We start from the raw sequence: 19,260 nt of genomic DNA, 5'->3' as shown, positions 1-19,260 counted from the left end.
CGCCAGAGGACTTTTGGTAGCCACTCTCCTTGCCTTTGTTGAAGTCCCTCTTTTGGCCTCCCCCACTCTTGGAAGAGCTAGGCTTCTTGCCCTTGTCTTGAGTAGAGTAGTCCTTGAGGTTCCCCACCGTGGCAATTGCTTCATCAAGGGTCTGCACTCCGCGTCGCTCAAGCTCCATCCTCACCCAATCCTTCAACCCATCTTTGACATCAAAGAGGAGTTGATCATCGGTTAGGTTTGGAATCTCTAGCATGAGAGTCGTCAACTCCTTGACATACTCGGCAATGCTCCTGGTTTGCCTCAGCCTACGCAGCCTGCTTCATACCTCATCGTTGGCATTATGAGGCACAAATTGCTTACGGAGTTCAGTCTTGAAATAATCCTACGTGTTGATAATGCAAAGCCTTTCTCCCTCTCGGAATGTTTTCTTCTCCACCACAGTTGGGCGGAATCACTTAGGAAGATGGCAGCATTGCTAATCTTCGAGAAGTCATCAATGACATTCATCGCATTGTAGTATTGTTCAAGCCCGAACAAGAAGTTTTCCACCATAGTGGCATTGCGTGTGCCATTGTACATGGCAGGCTTAGGGACTTTCAATTCATGCGGGGCAGCGGAACTAGTAGTGGCAGCTGTGCTTGTCGAGGGTGGACTACCTCGACGAAGAGCATCCATCTCCCTACGAAGCTCTTTTAGCTCATCTCGTAGGGTCTTTTGCTACTAGGCGAAGTCCTCTCTAAGGGAGCGTAGTTCTCCTCGAAAGGCTTTGCCAAGATCTTCGATCATGGCCTTAGCAGCCCTTGTGATCTCAATATTTTCGTGGATGAGGTTGTCAACCTGATCACTAAGCTCACCAATAGTCGAAGTTATGCTAGCCAAATCTTTCTCAAGGCTAGCAACTCTGAAATCCACAAGCTCGCGTGCTGGAGCCTTAGATTTACCCCGTCTAGGCTGTGATTGTTGTTCCTCACGCCCGCGGGTCTACTCAGTGCGTTGCTCTTCCACCGCAGCAGCCACAATTCCTTCCTCGCTTGCCATCACTCGAATCACTTCCACCAGCGGTACCTAGGATTCAAACCATGGCTCTGATGCCATATGGCACGAAACTTCGACTTAGAGGTTAGCCAAGTCGCGCGGCACTTAGTTAGCTTGCTTGACAAAGTCGAACTACGTAAGCCTAGATGAGAATTGGGAGAAATTTTAGGTGAGCAAAGTAGGCAGCAAGGGTGTAGGGCTAGAGTAGAATAGAGCACTTGAGCTTTGTAAATATAGAGAGCTTTATTAAGTTTCCAACCTTCCTCTTATATCTTACAAATGATGAATGGAGGGGGTATTTATAGGCTTCCCACCTCCTCAACTTGTGGCTAGGAATCATTCATCTAGAATTCTCTACATACATCACATTTACATGTTTATACATGTCTAGAATATTCTAGAGTAGCCTATATGGGTCTAGAATATTCTAGACTAATCTAGTATGTACAAGAATTGTCCCCACTCTTCTAGAATATTCTAGAAATATCTACAAGCTTCTAGATTATTCTAGAAGTGTATAGACCATTCTAGATTGTTCTAGACTATTCTAGAGTGTTCTAGAGTACTCTAGAGAATTCTACGTTATTCAGGAGTGTTCTAGGAGAATTATGCATTACTCCAGCACTCTTGGCACTGTGTCGCATGGACAGGCCTTGCTCGCCCAAGGATGAGGCGGGCCGTGACATAGGCTTTCTTCTTCCCACAATCTCTATCTACTTCATCCCTGACAAGAGACATCTTATGAGTTAGAAGCTTCTTATAAGCACATCTATAGGAGTTTCCCGAAGTCTTCATTTGCTTCTTTAATGCTAGCCGCTCTAGCACTATACTTGTCCAAAGGGAGGCTCCTAAGGATTTTATTGTTGATGTCCACTAGCTCATAGTGCTTTCCAAGCTGTCTCATGTAGTTGATGATGGTGAGCATTCTATTTGTCATGTCAATGACAGACTCATTAGGCTTCATCCTAAACATTTCATACTCGGTGACATACATTTGAATCTTTCTTGATTTTACTTATTTTGTTCCTTCATGGTAGTTCTCCTAGGTAGTCCAAATTTGATGAGTTGTGGAGTAATGTTGCACTCTCCCACACTCTTCTCTAGAGAGACAACTCACAAGTATAGCCATTACTTGCTTGTTCTTATGATTGTGCTTCTTGTAGGTATCAACCCATTCGTTTCTAAGGAGAATCCTTTCTTCCCCATACTTCATTTCGGTGGGAACTTTCCATTCATTCATTACATAATCCCACACTTTAATTCCATAGGAATCCAAATATATTTCCATACAAAATTTCTAAAAAGCCCCTAGAGCATCATGACTACGTGCAATTATACGAGGAGCGAGTTTTGCCCATCATACTGGCAGCTTGCTTGACAGTCGGGAAGAGGAAATTAATGATTATCCCTCTAAGAGGATACTTGAAGACATTTGCATAGAAGAAGGATGGATGGTCGTCGATCATGCCCGTTTGCATTTCACCATGAGTCCAGCTAAGAAGACTCATCACATAAAAAAGAAGCGCTTTTGCGAGGCACCCCAAATTCTATTTTCATTTTTAATATTCTACCCTTTCATTTTGAAACATTTTGTTGGTTTTAAGTTTTCATATTTTATTTAATCATTATTTTCAGTTCAATTATTTCTTTATTTTATTATTTTCAGATTCTATCGAGAAGGCACTGAATTTCCACAACATCACCCTCGATGGATGATCAGGGCAGTCCCCTAGATCCTTTTATTTTTCTGCATTTATTTACTTTATTTTTCGTACAAGTCATGCATTTGGACTGTATTGCCTTTGTTTCTCCTAGTTGAGCATCCCATGCAGGGTATTCATAACATTTTACACTGAGGACAGTGTGTTCTTCAAGTGTGGGGTGGTTGTGGGTAAACTTTATAATCCTACTCTCTCATATGGTTTTTAGATATATCTGAAATTACTATCTGATAAGCATCATACTACACATGTTTTCATGCCCGATTGTTTACATTTTTATGCATGATTATCCCGTTTTATGCTAGAATCACCTGTCTTTTGTTTTCTTTCTCGTTTCAGGTCATTTTCAAAGGACACCATCAATAATCGAGGGAAATACGTGTGATTACGGACCAAAATCCATCAAAATTAGGTGAGAACTAGCACCCCGAGGGTTGAGCACGGCCTGGACTCCGACCGTGCTGAATTACCAAGAGGCTATCCCCAATTGTGCCATTTCAGCATGACTTCCGTAGCCACCACGACCTCCAGCACGGCCTGTGGTGGCTCAGCACCGACTTAGGCACGGCTTGGAAGGAGTCAGCACAACAGACTCCACAGATTCAAAGATCGCCTGACTCGGCCAGGTCTTGAATCATCACACTGGACTCGATCGTCTCTATATAGGCAATTTTGAGTTCTTTTGGAGGGAGACGATTTTTGGACTCAATTCCAAGACACACACTTAATCAATTGTTTTCCTATACCTCAATTGTAGACCTTGAGAGATAAAAAATTCATCAATTGAAGGAGGGATTTCACTTGTTCCAACATCGAATTGAAGATCAAGACAAACTTTGGGAGTATTTAAGAGGCAACTAGGGTTTGAGATTTCGAATTTGCAATTTTAGGGTTTCTCATTCAGCTTGAAAGAGAAGGGTGTACATGCCTTTAATTTGTTTTTCCTTATTTTGTCCCCTAATTGCTTTAACCATGAACATGAGTAGCTAGATCTTTTGAATCTATTAGGGTTCACCTTTGTTGATGGATTATGCTTAATTGTTAGTTTTTATAATTGTCATTCCTGCAATCTTCTTGCTATTCAGTAATAAAAGTTTGATTCAGTTAATTTGAGACGTTGGATTAATTGTTTATTAGGTTGTTTCTTGACATTGAGAAATGCTTGTTACAACTGGACATTGAATAGTAAGGACTGGTAGTTAAACTTAGAGATAAGGTTGATTTACTCGCCGGATTAAGAACTAATAACTCTTAATAGTTTTAAATCATACTTAATGCTAATCTGTAGTAATCCGATGGGAAGAGATTCCATTAGGTTAGTGCAGTTTAGGAATCCGATAAGCTCGAGAGAGGCAGGGATTCAATTGAGGATTTAGGCACGGGTAAGCAAGATCGGCAATCCATAAAATCCATCTTTAGAATTCCATCACTTAGGCTCCCTTTTGGGTTTGTTTCTCTCTTTGCAATTGTCTTTTGATTGTTCATTGTCCTTCATTTACTTAATTGCACTCATAACCATTAGCTGGTATGTTAGAACTTCCACACCCTATTTCAGACTAGATAACATAGCAAGCAGTAGTAACTCTAGGTTCACCCGATCTCTAGGGATACGACCTTGATACTCACTAGTGCTAGGCTGGATCGGTAGGTTCACTGCCTTAGGTGTAGGTTGCATAAAGAGCCCATCAAGTTTTTGGCGCCGTTGCCGGGGAACACAGTAACGGTGAACTAGAGTGAATTATTTTTGTGTTAATTTAGTCATTATTTGCTTATTCATTTATTCTTTATTTATTTATTTATTTATTTATTTATTATTTATTATTTATTATTATATTGTTTTTGTTGATTGGTGGTTGTGTGGACTTTCGGTTTCAGGTAGTTTATGACCAGTAGCTCAAACTCAAATCTTATAGAGCCTCTATCTGATCCAAAACGATCCCTCAGACTCTTAAGGAAGAGGTTGCAATTAGAAGAGGAGGAGATTGAGGTTGAGGTACCTGTAGATAGACTAGACACGATGGAAAACCATGACCCCCAGGCCAACGACGATCAGAGGACGATGTACGAGTTTGCTCGACCATCTTTAGATGGGATGAAAACGAGTATAGTCGGTCTTCATATGTGGCCAATAATTTTGAGATAAAGGCCAATGTTATCCAGATGATCCACCAAAGCGTGCAATTTGGAGGATTGCCCGTGAGGATCGAATGCACATATCTCCAACTTTTGGAGATTTGTGACACATTCAAGATAAATGGAAAACTGATGATGCCATTAGGGCCGAGATTGTTTCCATTTTTCTTGAGGGACAGAAACAAAGAGATGGCTGCAATCTCTTCCCATGCAGACGATCACTACAGGCAGCGTTGGCTGAAAAATTTTTATATAAGTATTTTCCTCCCGCTAAAGCCGCTAAACTTAGAAATGACATATCTTCTTTTGTGCGGTTTGATGATGAAAGCATGTCGATGCATGGGAGAGATTTAAAGATCTTTTGAGATGCTGCCCACATCACGTATTGCCGGTGTGGATGCAGTTCGGACCTTCTGACGGGTTGAACCTTGCAACGAGGCGGATGGTGGATGCTGCGGCGGTGGGGCGCTAAATAGTAAGGCGAGCGGGCTCGAGAACGATAGAGAAATGGCCATGAACAACTATCAATGGTAATCCTCAGGAGCCAACCAGGAAGGCGGGGAGTGGTCAACCAAGTGGACTCTCAACCTTGGCGGCTCAAGTGGAGCTTCTAGCCAAGAAGATCGAACAACTCAGGATCTTGGGTTCATGCAGTGACGTTGGGCTGCGAGTTTTGTGGTGGCCCGCATTACAATGCGAACTGTACCGCGGGAGGTATGTTTGCTTCATCCTCTACTACTTTTCCATCTAATTCTGCTATGTCTTTTGATGTTGAACAGGTTGATTATATAGGGAATGCCCCAAGGCGTGAGCGATCCTTACAGCAATACATACAACCCCTGGGTGGTGCAATCATCCCAACTTCAGTTGGAGGAATAATAACGCTCGGGGGTCCACTGGTTTTCGGAGACTTCATCAAGTACGTGCGGCACAACATTCAATTTGGGCTGCTAGCTCCTCCTCACCAAAAGAAGTCAAATTTAGAGGAGCTTATGATGAACTTTGTGACGTCTACGGAGATGAGGTTCTAGCAAACTGATAGTGCAGTTAGGAACTAGCAGGCCTCGATTCAGAACTTGGAGACCCAGAATGGCCAAATCTCTAAGATGTTGTCCGAAGGCGATGAGGCGCTCCCGAGGCACCATGAGTCTAACAGGGGAGCACGTGAGCGCCGTCACTTTGCGTTCGGTAAGTTAGTTTCGGCCTCCTTCTAAGCCCTGTTTTGATGGCGCCCACTATTGATGTGCAGTTAAGGCAAGCGGTAAGGTTAGGGAACTTTGAGGGACAAAAGGTGAAATCAATTCCGGTCAGGGAATATCAACCTAAGATTCCTTATCCTGCTAGAGCTAAACAAGCGGTAGGCGAAAGAGCGATTCGGTAAGTTTTTAGATATTTTTAGACAACTGCATATTAACTTGCCTTTTATTGATGCATTGGAGCGGATACTTTGAAGTATGCTAAGTTCTTAAAGGACATACTTAGCGGAAAAGGAAGTTGGAGGAGGTCGCCTATGTTCGACTTAATGAGGAGTGCTCGTGGTGTTTGAGCAAGTTGCGGAGAACGTCACGATCCAGGGAGTTTCACTATTCCCTGCACTTTAGGTAATTTATGTGTTGATGATGCATTAGCTGATTTGGGGGCTAGCATAAATGTCATGCCCACTAGTTTGTTTAATAAGCTAGGTTTGGGGGAGGCAAAATCCACTAGGATGTGCATTCAATTAGACTGCCTGTTAAGCTTCCTAGGGGAATTGTGGAAAATGTGCTAGTTAAGGTAGATAAGTTCATATTCCCTGTGGACTTTGTGGTTTTGGATATGGATAATGAGCATGGTGTACCATTAATTTTGGGGAGACCTTTCCTTGCCACAGCTAGAGCTAAAATAGACGTATTTGAGGGGAAGTTAGAACTTAATGTAGGGGACGACTGTGTCACTTTTAGTTTACCTTCATTTGATAGTTCTTCCACCGACCATGTTCATGCCATTTGTTGTATTGATGGAATTGATCTTGCATGTAATACACAACCACAAGATGTACAAATGGATGATGCTATACATGTTTCTTCCCCTACTAGTATGTGTTATTCATCTGAAAAAAATAACTTGTATCAATATGAGACTTTGTGCTGTGATAGACCCGAGAAGGGTAGTTGCAAGTTTGTTTTTGATAGGTCACTTAGCCGGAATTCGGAGTGGATGAATGGACATCCTAAATCGGTCTAGAGAGCACCTCCTTGGTCATCTACTGCACACATCGGACCTTTTCATTGCGCTTATATGCCTTGAGCCCCAACTTACATTGAGCCTACCTTCTTAATTTGCCCGCGATGCAGGAATGCTAATCCAGAGTCCAGCTAGACAACTCGAACAAAAAGAAGCGCCTTCGGGAGGCATTCCCGAATCTATTTTTGCTTTCTGAATTTTTGGACATTTTTTAATTTTTTTTTATGTAGTCATTTGCAGTTAGATATTTCAGTCTGTTTTTAGCAAGTTTGATTTTGAGGAGATGCTATCTTATTGAACCTTTTACTAGATGTTGCTTGGAATGTGTTTATTCTTGAATTTTGTAGGAGTTAGCCTACTTGATGCTCGTATGTAATTTTGAGGACTAACATATTTTGAAGTGTTAAAGTACACATCAAGGGCAGTATCTAGTAGACTTTCTAGTTTTTATCTCTTTTTGTCGTCTTGTTTTTCTCTTAGTTTTCTAATTTCTTTATGGACTCCCATTATTAGCTTCATTTTACGTATTTTATTCCTTTTATTTTGGAGTGCCTACCTTGTTCACACTGAGGACAATGTTTTTCACAAGTGTGGGGTAGGTACCGAGATTTGTACCAATTTTATCTTTGCTATTTTTATCTTGTTTTAATATCCCTTATTGATTGAGTCCATTCATTATTACTGTCCTTATCCTGAGTTTTGTTTTAATCGAGTAGTTAATGATTTTCTCCTTTGAATGGATTCCCTTATAGCTTTTATCGAACCTTGTTGGAAGAAGGCAATGAACGAATCTCTTAATTACAATCCAGCCAAGTAAAACTGGTATTTTTCCTTAAATTCTTCCATTTTACTTTATCTTAGATATAGAACACTGTTAATATTGTTGCTTATTATTGTGATTGACTATTTAAACTTTGGTTTGAGAATTCATGCAATTTTAACCCACTCAAATGGTGAGATTTTGAGCCAATTGGTGCATCACTATTATGCTCCCTTTTCTTTCATTAGTGAGCATAGTACAGAATCTCTGTTTCTAGAACTTGCATTACGATATCTTTTGAGATTACATGAATTGTCAATAATCGTGAGATGATTTGGGCACTTAGGATTTACACAATTTGGCCAAAAAGCCTAACCCTGTTTTTCCCTTAGTGAACCAATTTTGAGCCTTAGCCTTTCCTTTCGTGATAATAATAACAGTGACACTCATTTTATCACTTCTATTCATTTGACCATTCTTTTTGGAAATTATGTAAGTTTATACTGCATTTTATTTTGGATCAATCTGCAATCATATATTTCACTAAGTTGCTAGATTTTTCATAGATGCTCCCTTCAATTAAAAAAAAATAAAATTATTCAGTCTTATTGTATGTGTCAATAAACAACAACCCCTACATAAGCTGTTGTAATATATATACATAGTATATATATATTCAATAAAAAAAAAGAGTATTAATTTAGTTTATTTTGAGCATCATCTTATTTTTAGAGCAACTTAGTGTTCATTTTGGTACAACACTTGATCCTTCGTTACTTTCTTGCATTACTTGCTTAACTTCCAGCAACTTGTAGCCTACTTTCCATATTTATACGTACCCTACCTTAACTCCATTACAACCTGGCTCAAGACCCTTTGATCATGATTATTGATTATTGCGTAGTAGTGGAGATTGGATCTATAAGCAAGCCTATGGTAAGCACTTTTTCTGTATTTTTGCGTTGAGAGCTTGGCGATCTTCTTTCACCTATATACACTTGTGTGTTTTGAGTGACATCTTGTGAGGCATGGTTCTTAATTTCTCAATTTAGATGGTTCATCATTTTAACTTTAGCAACTTTATTAAGTTTGTTCTCTCTCTTAAGGATTTAGTGATTTGGGGATTTTGGGAAAAATCATTATGGAGTTTTGAAATTTGTTTTGAGCTAACCTCCTGCAATGCATTTGATTGAGTTATTTGGTATCTGTTTGAGGAGTGAGTTGTTGATTGCTTGAGGACAAGCAAAAGTTTAAGTGTGGGGTAATTTGATAAGCATCATACTACACATGTTTTCATGCCCGATTGTTTACATTTTTATGCATGATCATCCCGTTTTATACTAGAATCACCTGTCTTTTGTTTCCTTTCTCGTTTCAGGTCATTTTCAAAGGACACCATCAATAATCGAGGGAAATACGTGTGATTACGGACAAAAATCCATCAAAATTGGGTGAGAACTAGCACCGAGGGTTGAGCACGGCACGGACTCGGCCGTACTGGAATTACCAAGAGGCTATCCCCAATTGTGCCATTTCAAAGCATGACTTCCGTAGCCACCACGGCCTCCAAACACGGCCTGTGGTGGCTCAAAGACCGACTTGGCACGGCTTGGAAGGAGTCAAGGCCTGATAGACTCCGCAGATTCAAGACCTTGCCGGACTCGGCCGTCTTTGAATCATCACACCGACTCGTTTGAATCATCACACTGACTCGTGCGTCTTGAATCAACTATATAGGCAATTTTGAGTTCTTTTGGAGGCGATTTTTGGACTCAATTCCAAGACACACACTTAATCAATTGTTTTCCTATACCTCAATTGTAGACCTTGAGAGATCAAAAATTCATCAATTGAAGGAGGGATTTCACTTGTTCCAACATCGAATTGAAGATCAAGACAAACTTTGGGAGTATTCAAGAGGCAACTAGGGTTTGAGATTTCGAATTTGCAATTTTAGGGTTTCTCATTCAGCTTGAAAGAGAAGGGTGTACATGCCTTTAATTTGTTTTTCCTTATTTTGTCCCCTAATTGCTTTAACCATGAACATGAGTAGCTAGATCTTTTGAATCCATTAGGGTTCACCTTTGTTGATGGATTATGCTTAATTGTTAGTTTTTATAATTGTCATTCCTGCAATCTTCTTGCTATTCAGTAATAAAAGTTTGATTCGGTTAATTTGAGACGTTGGATTAATTATTTATTAGGTTGTTTCTTGACATTAAGAAATGCTTGTTACAACTGGACATTGAATAGTAAGGACTGGTAGTTAAACTTAGAGATAAGGTTGATTTACTCGCCGGATTAAGAACTAATAACTCTTAATAGTTTTAAATCATACTTAATGCTAATCTGTAGTAATCCGATAGGAAGAGATTCCATTAGGTTAGTGCAGGTTTAGGAATCCGGTAAGCTCGAGAGAGGAACCGGGATTCAATTCAGGATTTAGGCACGGGTAAGCAAGATCGGCAATCCATAAAATCCATCTTTAGAATTCCATCACTTAGGCTCCCTTTTGGGTTTGTTTCTCTCTTTGCAATTGTCTTTTGATTGTTCATTGTCCTTCATTTACTTAATTGCACTCATAACCATTAGCTGGTATGTTAGAACTTTCACACCCTATTTCAGACTAGATAACATAGCAAGCAGTAGTAACTCTAGGTTCACCCGATCTCCAGGGATACGACCTTGATACTCACTAGTGCTAGGCTGCATCGGTAGGTTCACTGCCTTAGGTGTACGTTGCATAAAGAGCCCATCACTATCACTAGGTGTTGTGCATTGTTAGGATGTTAGGACACTGTGTCTTTATACACTTAAGTATGCTATTTTTGAGCTGATTGATGGTGTAGTTACTTTTCTTTGTTGTTCATTATCCTTGGAAAACAATTGATGGTGTTTTACACATCAGTCCTACTAGGTTAAACCGATGTTATTTAATTAATTTTCAAATTTTTGAATTTTAACTTAGAACGTTGATAATGTCATATGCATGTGTTTCTTAAGTAATGATTCAATTAATGATGTTGCGAACCAGTTGCACCTAATACCATACCTCAAAGGGAGATTTTGAGCCTGTTGAGCATTCATTATACTTATGCTATTTATATTTCTTGTTTGAGTGTGCATTGTACTTGACTTTGCTTCTAGAACTTGCTTTGTAATGCGTGTTGAAGTTACATGAATATTGTGAATACCATGAGATGATTTGGGCGATTTAGGATTCACCATATTTGGCCAAAAGCCTACCCTTTATATTTCCATTAATTAGCTAGTTTTGAGCCTTAACCCTTTCTTCATAATTTACACCTATACACTTCAATTATACCATTCTTTACATTTGTCTTTCCCCTACCCTTTTGCTGGAATTTTTTTTTTTTTTGTGATTTGCTCGACCTTATTTGGGATTAAAATGCCAGTTGCTATGTTGGTAAATTCACTAAGTCTTTTTTTTTTGATATTTTATATGCTCCCTTTGATCCAAATTGTATTTGTTATTCTTTATGTTTATTTGAGTTGTATGTAGCGGTCGCTAATAAGCTGCTAGTTCATTATTAAAAATAAAAAAGAGAAGAAGAAAAAAAAAGCAAAATTCTTTAATCGTTTATCTCTTTATTAGATTTAGAGCATTTGCGAGCGTTATTCTATGAAGTAGGGATTTTAGTGAATGATTCTTTTTGTGATCTTAGGCATTTAATCCTTTGATCATATATTATTATTTATCGCACGAATTCCAGCATTTTCACACTTCTGTCCAAATTTTTGTACCTTTACCTTAGCCCCATTACAACTTCGGTAAAGACCCTTTCATTTTGGTATTTACTTATTCACAGTAGCGAAGATATGATTTCTGAGCAAGCCTATAGTGAGCGGGTTTTGTGCATTTGCTTTGAGGGATTTGTTTTTCACCTTATATAAACTTTGAGTGACTTGAGTGATCCCGGTGAGGTACTGGTTTGTGATGTTTGTATTGAGTTGTCATTTGAGTTATTCATGCATTAATATTATTTCTATTCTCTGTTAATGATTTGCAATTTGATTTATGATTGAGTATCCTTTAAGATGTGTCGAATACTATCTGTTGTGGACTGGGGCATAAACTGTAAGGAATTGCTAACTGCAGTTTTATGAGGTGAGTTGTTAATTGCTTGAGGACAAGCAATATCTTAAGTGTGGGGTAATTTGATGTGCATAGTTTTACACATATTTTCTTGCATATTATTGCGTATGTTCTTAGCAATTATTGTGCTTTTATTCCCAGATCACCCGTGTTTTGTGTTCTTTTGCATTCCAGGAGCATTTATAGGACCGTCATTGGTGTTTAAGCAATTATAGATCAATACGTGTGGAAACGGACGAGAATTCATCAAGATCGGACAAGAGCCCTCGTTGCACACATTGAGCACGACGTGAGTCAAGGCCATGCTGATCACCATGGCCTGGACTCTGGCCGTAACCAGCCATTGGCTTTTGATCCTTGAAATTGGCATTTTGGGCACGGTTTCCGTAGCCATAATGGCCTCCAGCACGGCCCGTGGTGGCCAGCACCGGAGGGGGCACGGCCATGGTGAAAACCTACTTGTTGAGATCCACAATTTCAGCACGGCCTGGACTCCAACCATGTTGACAGCATGGCCTTAACCACGGCCGTGCTGAAACAAATATATAAGGAAAATGAATTTTTTAGGGTTGGAGGAGGAGAAGGAGTGAGAGAGAGAGCCCTGACAGCTGGTTCGATTTTTGCACAGTGTTGAGTGCAGGAGAGAGTTGCAGAGAAGAAGAACCCCAGAATCGTAAGGTTCGGAGTGCAAAATAGTAGTGGAGCAATTAAAGAGGCAATTTGGGAGATTAATCATAGTGCAAATCCAGATTTGGAGTTGTTCATCCAATTTGAGAGAAAAGGGTGTACATGTTTTATTTTCATTATTCTTCCATTGTAATTGATTTCCTAGTTGTTTTAAACATGAACATGTTTAGATAGATTGATTAAATCCATTGGAATTTCTTTACTATATTGGCTTAATATTATATTATTGGATTGTTTGAGTTAGTTTTGTATTCTTCTTGCTTTCAGTATTAATAAGATAATGCATTATTCATGAGACATTGTGAATTGTGGTGTTTAGATTGCTTTATGTGATTGAGAAGTCCATTTGGCAATTGGAATTTTGAATAGCAAGAGCTGGTTAATAATCACTTAGAGATAAGGATAATTAACTAGCCAGATTAAGAACTAACAAAGCTTAATAGAGGCGGATTAAGGCTTAATGCTAATTTAAGAATCAATCGTTAGGAAGAGATTCCAACTTTAGGTTATTAGGTTTAGGAATTTGGTTATCTTGAAAGAGAAACCGAATTTAGTTAAGAATTCATCCACGGGTAGCATAATTAGACTCATCAATCCTTATCTTTTGTTTGATTGCTAACTAGTTTAGGTTCCCTTTGGGTTCTCTTTCTTGTCTTGGTTATTTCATTTATCCATTCATTCCTGCATCTCCCTTAGAACTTAGCTAGTAGCTATTAGTTAGTTTAGAAATTACTCATCATTCATTTTAGATTAATATAACAAAGAACAAATAAGGAACTCTAGGCTTTTACTTTCCCGAGGAATACGACCTTGATACTCGCCATTAATGCTAGACTGCATTAATAGGTTCACTTCCTTAGATTGTAGTTGCATAGATAGCAACCATCACAAGAACTGGTTAATAATCACTTAGAGGTAAGGATAATTAACTAGCCGGATTAAGAATTAATAAAGCTTAATAGAGGCGGATTAAGGCTTAATGCTAATTTAAGAATCAATTGTTAGGAAGAGATTCCAACTTTAGGTTTTTAGGTTTAGGAATTCGGTTATCGAGAGAGAGAAATCGAATTTAGTTAAGAATTCATCCATGGGTAGCATAATTAGACTTATCAATCCTTTATCTTTTGTTTGATTGCCAACTAGTTTAGGTTCCCTTTGGGTTTTCTTTCTTGTCTTGGTTATTTCATTTATCCATTCATTCCTACATCTCCCTTAGAACTTAGCTAGTAGCTATTAGTTATTTTAGAAATTATTCATCATTCATTTTAGATTAATGTAACAAAGAACAAAGAAGTAACTCTGGGCTTTCACTTTCCCGAGGAATACGACCTTGATACTGGCCATGAGTGCTAAACTGCATCGATAGGTTCATTGCCTTAGATTGTAGCTAACACAATTAGCCTATCACCAAGCTTGGGCTTTGATATTTACTTGCATTTACCTATTATGTCATGCCCCAAATCCACCAATTTTGTATATCCATATCTTCTTTCAGAATTGGATCTTCCGCTAAGGCATCTGACATTGGAATTGCATTAAAGTGCCTAAATAAGGTGAATTGAATTCTTCCAAACAATCTTGTCAAACACAAAATCTCATGCAATTCGTAGGCTTTAATTATACTTATTGGATCCACATTGTTCTGCCTTTCTTCGAAAAGATTCATCCTCGAATCTTGTTCATTGAACTATGAAATGAGAACCTTTTTTTCATTCCTTTGTATAATTGGTAACTTCAAATCTGTAATAATAAATTGACTAAAAGAATCATCAGTGTTAGTTAACAAATTACAAAACTACTTTCCATCTATAGAATTTCCAACACTAGTTCGATTGTCTTGTACAATTTCCTTGAAATCATCTTCAATCAATGGCATAGGCTCAACAATTGGATCAATTTCAAATTTAACATCTTATGTTAGAGCCATTGTATCAACTTTATTATTCATGATATCATTATCATGATTCATGATCGCAATATAGGTGAGATCATCAATTGAAACTTGTTCATCACAAACGGGCACTTTAAGAACTTCATGTTTTGGTTCTTCAGGAACTTCTTGTTATTGCTCCCTTTGTAACCTATCATATATTTCTTGTAACATTTCCAGATGTCCATATTTATGCACTTTGGAATAGTGTTATTGTCATCTTCTAGAATTCCCCTCTATTCGATTAAGATGCTTATCCAGCTTATTGAATTTCTTCTCCATTCTTTCAAGTTGATGTTGAACTTCATTGAAATAAAACTCCAAGCTTTGGAACATCTTCTTTTTATAGTTTTTTTGTATATCAACAATAAAGTAAAACAGATGAATCAAAATTACAAACTTAGCTCTAATACCAAATGATGTGGACCTTAGGAACTTGTGACAAGACCCAACACACGGAATTGGAAAAAGATTCCTAAGAAAACTAAATATGATATTTGAACCTTGGCCCAAAGATAACTTGTATCTCGAACCTTTGTATAAGAATAATGGTTGATTAGGAATGAGAAGGAAGGGGTCAAACTTGACTTCAAAGGCCCTCCATAAAGCTTAACAAAGCTTCTTGCATCCTCTTAGTCTTAGATCTTGTTAATACACCTTGAAGATAAATAAAAAAAATTTTATCATTCCTTTTCTTCGTCCTCGAATCAAGCTCATTGTCATCTTTTTCACCTGTATCAAAGAAAGAAAGATCAGCTACATTGAAAGTTGCATTTACATTACCATAATCACTTAGTAGGCATTGTCATTGATTCTCTCAAGAACTTGAAATAGTCCATCTCCTTTTGGTATTAGCTTTGATTTCTTTAGCTTGGAAATCTCTCCTTCCTCAACTATACCCAACCCCAATCACCCAGTTCAAATACCACTTTCTTCCTTCCCTTGTTATATTGCCTTTCATATTGAAGAGTTTTCTTTTTTATTTGGGCTTTCACTTTTCCGTGCAAGCTCTTAACAAAATCAGCCTTCTATTTGCCTTCCAAGTTGGCTTTCTCAATTGGTAATGGCATCAAATCCATAGGAGTCAATGGATTAAATCCATAAACAACCTCAAATGGTGTTTGATTTATTGTGACATGTACAGTTCTATTATAGCCAAACTCTACATGTAGCAAGCATTCTTCCCAATTCTTCAAGTTCCTCTGAATTATAGCTCTCAACAATTGTGAAAGAGTCCTATTAACTGCTTTTATTTGTCCATCAGTTTGTGGAGGACAAGCTATTGAGAATAGAAGCTTTGTTCCCAATTGCTCCAAAGTGTCTTCTAACAGTGGCTAAGAAACTTGACATCTCTATCACTTGTTATTGTCCTTGGAACCCTATGTAGTCTCACAATTTCCTTAAAGAATAGCCCTGCAACATGTGTTGCATAATCCTAATCCGTCTTGTGACAAGGTATAAAATGAGCCATTTTACTAAGCCTCTCAACAACAAGAAAGATAGAATCTTTCCGCCCTTTTAACCTAGGTAATCCTAACACAAAGTCCATAGAAATGTCTACTCAAAGTTCATTAGGAATGGAAAGAGGTGCATACAACCCATGAGGCATCACTCTTGATTTAGATTGTTTATATGTAATGCATCTCTCACACACTTTTTCAACATCTTTTCTCATGTGTAGTTAAAAGAAATGCTCACTCAACACATCTAATGTCTTACTCACACCAAAATGCCCCATTAAACCCCCACCATATGCATCCCTCACAAGCAACTCTCTCAAAGAAGATTGAGGCACACATAACTTGTTTTCTTTAAAAGAAAACCATCTAGCCTATAAAACTTGTCAAAACCTCCGTTTTCACATGGCCTATATACATTTGCAAAATCAAGGTCAGAAATATATAAGTTTTTGATAAATTTAAAACCTAACAACTTTGCATCAGAAGTAGAAATTAAGGCATACCTTCTTGACAAAGCATCAGCTACTATATTCTCCTTACCATGCTTGTACTTGATGATGTAAGGAAATGATTCTATGAACTCCACCCATTTAGCATGTCTTCTACTAAGCTGCCCTTATCCTTTGAGATATTTCAAGGACTCATGGCTAGTTTAGATAAGAAATTTCTTATACCAAAGATAGTATTGCCAATATTCTAATACCCTTACCAACGCATAGAACTCTTTGTTATATGTTGGGTAGTTTAGACTAGCTCCATTAAGCTTCTCACTAAAGGATGTAATTAGTCTTCCTTCTTGCAGTAGGACTCCTCCAATGCCTATTCCACTTGCATCACACTCAACCTCAAAAGGTTTTAGAAAAATTAGGCAAAGAAAGCAAGGGTGCCGAACTTAATTTGTCCTTTAACAAGTCAAAAGCAACATCTTCTTTTTAATGCATTCAATTAAAGGTGCAGAATTGTAAAAGAATCCTTAATGAATTTCTTATAAAAGCTAGCAAGACCATGAAAACTCCTAACATCATGCACACTAGTAGGCTTTGGCCACTCCCTAATTACTGTTACTTTTCCCTTGATCAACATGAATTCCTTTATTATTAACAATATCTCCAAGAAAAGTAATTCCAATAGTGCAAAAAGTGCACTTCTTAATATTAGCATACAAGGTCTCTTATTTTAACACATAAAAAATAGCCTTTAAATATGTTACATGCTCATCTAAATATTTGCTATAAACAAGGATATAATCAAAGTAAACCACCATAAAATTTCCAATGAAGGCACGCAAAACATGATTCATTAATCTCATAAAAGTGCTTGGTGTGTTAGTTAAGCCAAATGGCATTACTAACCACTCATATAAACCTTGTTTTCCATTCATCAGCCTCATGCATTCTAATTTGATGATAGCCAGATTTTGATATCAATTGTACAAAACACACAATAACCATATAACTCATGCAACATATCATCTAGTCTATGTATAGGATGGCAATACTTTACCGTTATATTGTTGATGGTACGACAATCAACACACATCCTCCATGTTCCATCTTTCTAAGCACTAGAATCACGATAAATGCACATGGACTCATGCTTTCTCTCAGATATCCCTTATCCATAAGCTTACCCACTTGCATTTGGATTTCTTTTGTCTCCTCGGGGTTGCATCTATAGGATGGCCTATTTGGAATACTTGCACCTTGAATAAAGTCAATTTGGTGCTCAATACTACGAAATGGGTGGTAATCCTTTAGGCACATCTTCGGAAAAAAGTATCTATATTCCTACAAAAGCTCAAAAATAGCACTAGGATTATCTTGGTTAAGATTAGTAGTCATAATAAAAATATCCTTGTACATGAGTACAAGCACTTGTTGCCTCAAGGTTAGTGTTTTCCTCACATCACTTGGCTTTGCATATATAGTCATTTTTCTTTCACTCTTTTCACCCTTATTTTCTCTCACCATGTGTTTCCCATTATACTCACTTTTACCACTCAACTCACCTTTTTCGATTTTGTCTTTCTCTTGCTCCCTACCCAAAGTTTCCCCATTTGAAGATTCAAGCTCCTCATATTGTTGTTTTATCCTCATTTGGTCATAATAAATGGTCTTGGGAGGTAATGGTCCAACATTAAACTTTTGTCCATCCATAGTCAAAGAGTACATTTTCTTGAAACCATCATATAAAACACGCCTATCATATTTCCAAGGTCCTCTTAATAAAACATGGCCGGCATATGTAACACCCCCATTACATGCTAACCAATAGACATTAGCCAGAAAACATACAAGCATCGTAGACTATATACTACATGTAGATAGGTCAATATGCAGATTGTTAAGAATCAAGACACAAGGTTATTAACATATAAACATATGATTATACTTAAACATCATTTAACAAGTATTCAAAACATCTTCTTATGCCTTACAAGGCACACTTCTATATACATCACATAGCGCATACAAAATGCATCGGAGGAGACTCCACAAAACTGGCCCAACTTTGTGATGTAATCGCTAAAAGCTAGACTTCGGATATAACCAACGGATGCACTACTATTTACAAACCTGAAAAGAAAAATTTTGGAGAGGGGTGAGCCTCCAGCTCAGTAAATAAATAATCAACATAATCTATATCACATACACTTAATACAATTTCCACCCAATCACATAACTTACCATGATTCATAGTTTAGGTATAAATTCATACCATTCTACTCAATTCAGTACAACCATCATAGAAGAAATACAATTCAACAATTATGGTTAGTTCTTACGGCTTGTGGATCCCCTTTAATGTGCTGCTCCGCCTCATCCTCACCTATCGCACATGTAAGCTGCTCCGCCTCATCCTCACATAATACACTTTTATAGCCTCTCTGGGCTTTAGCCTCCCAAGGCTTTATATATAGATATATATTATTTTTCACAGGGGAATCCACCATTCACACTCACATATGTACTTAACATCACAATTCAATCATTTCACTTATATCATATTCAAGCAATAACAATTGTTCCACTCAATACCAATCATTTCCAACATCTCTGTTTTCTAGACAGAATTTAGTACCAAAGTATATTTATTGCTGAGAAAAATTAGCTCAATAAAAAAATCTCGTATTAAATAGACATATATGCTTATGCGTCTAGTTTTATTTGCAAGAAGAATTACTCAATTCCGAC

General features: G+C 37.9%; 1 non-coding gene across 1 annotated transcript; it reads right to left on the bottom strand.

Annotated features, from left to right (window-relative positions):
• Positions 1 to 5,170: 5,170 nt before the first annotated feature.
• On the bottom strand, positions 5,171 to 5,276 carry LOC112536124. Its single transcript, XR_003080451.2, has one exon. It is a non-coding gene; the product is annotated as a small nucleolar RNA R71 (small nucleolar RNA).
• Between the last annotated feature and the right edge of the window lie 13,984 nt (positions 5,277 to 19,260).

The sequence above is a fragment of the Ricinus communis genome, chromosome 9, assembly GCF_019578655.1.
Source record: "Ricinus communis isolate WT05 ecotype wild-type chromosome 9, ASM1957865v1, whole genome shotgun sequence".
NCBI lineage: Eukaryota > Viridiplantae > Streptophyta > Magnoliopsida > Malpighiales > Euphorbiaceae > Ricinus > Ricinus communis.
Note: the sequence above shows the minus strand (reverse complement) of the source record. Positions and strands in the feature narration are given on the sequence as shown.